Source organism: Camelus dromedarius, chromosome 13, assembly GCF_036321535.1.
Source record: "Camelus dromedarius isolate mCamDro1 chromosome 13, mCamDro1.pat, whole genome shotgun sequence".
NCBI classification, from domain to species: Eukaryota; Metazoa; Chordata; class Mammalia; order Artiodactyla; family Camelidae; genus Camelus; species Camelus dromedarius.
This window is the reverse complement of record NC_087448.1, coordinates 58,688,276-58,689,584: the sequence shown is the minus strand read 5'-3', so window position 1 is coordinate 58,689,584 and position 1,309 is coordinate 58,688,276. Positions and strand designations below refer to the sequence as shown.

Below are 1,309 nucleotides of genomic sequence, written 5' to 3'. Positions count from 1 at the left end.
ATATTCCCTTGCTACTTCAATGTGCTAAACATTTAATAAAAGTTTCCTTAATGTCCACAACCATGTAAATTCACACAGATATGTTTTGCTATTTTCAATCTTGAATTTATTTCCCCCCCTCAACTTGTTTCTTGTTTTACTGGAATGTTTAATGAGTGGGAAGAGGGAAAAAAAATAGAAAATACAGAAAGAGAAAAATAGAAGCTTTTAAATATCAAAAGTGAAACTGAGATAATTTTTAGGCAAATAATAGTAGAATCTGCTACCATAATAATCCTCTGCTTGGGGTAACGCTTTTCTTCCAAGGAACTTAAAACACTTTATAGACAACTTAAAATCACATGGTGAATCCACCATCAAAACTAAAAACAGAAGTTACCCCCTGCTCTATTTTTATTGATAACTGCCTTTGAGACTTATCCCTGAGGTCAGGGTTTAATTACTCATCTGAGAAACGAGAGGGGACATTTTAATGGGACGAGGGAAAAATAAAAAGGAGAGAAATAGAACAGGAGAAAAATTGAAAGCAAGCATCATGGGTTATTTTCCAGTTAACTTTATTTCCTTCTGTCACTTGCCACCTCTACAAAATTTAATTGGTCTCCATCAGGTGGTGTCCAGATCCCAGTCTGGTGATTACCTTCTGTTCCTACCAGTTTCAATTGTCTCTTTTTTAAGCTGCTGGCGCTGCCACTTGGTGGAATTGCATTTCTTCCAGGGATGAACTATATGCTGAGAAATACGTTTTGTGTGCTCACGCTATAGACTAAACATTCCACTGCATGTGCTTGAGACTTTCTCATAAATAGTCTTCAAACGTACTTATTCTACAAGGTGTGCATGAGCATCTTTCTAGTGGGGAGGGGAGGATATAGCTCAGTGGTAGAGTGCATGCTTGGCATGCACAAGGTCCTGGGTTCAATCCCCAGTACCTACATTTAAAAAAAATTAAAAATTAATAAATAAGTAAAAAATTAAAAACCTAATTACTTACCCCCCCCCCCAAATTTACAAATTGGGGAGTATATCTCAGTGGTAGAGTGCATGCTTAACATGCATGAGGTCCTGGGTTCAATCCCCAGTGCCTCCATTTTTAAAAAAAAATTTTAAAAAGAGAGATACATGAAGTTAAGTGCCACTAGGAGGCCAGGTAGTATGAACACCAAGAGCTGACCACTGGGTCAGGCAACGTGAGGGTCACTGGTGACCTTGTTGAGGATTTGGTGGGGGAAGGGGCCAAAAGCCTGTTGGAAATGGGTTCAAGAGAAGCTGAGATGTTAGACCAGCCAGTACAGTCAAAAGCTTGTGT

General features: G+C 38.7%; 1 non-coding gene across 1 annotated transcript; it reads left to right on the top strand.

Annotated features, from left to right (window-relative positions):
* The first annotated feature begins 1,018 nt into the window (after positions 1-1,018).
* Positions 1,019-1,090, top strand: TRNAV-AAC (transfer RNA valine (anticodon AAC)). Its single transcript has one exon. It is a non-coding gene; the product is annotated as a tRNA-Val (tRNA).
* Positions 1,091-1,309: the final 219 nt, after the last annotated feature.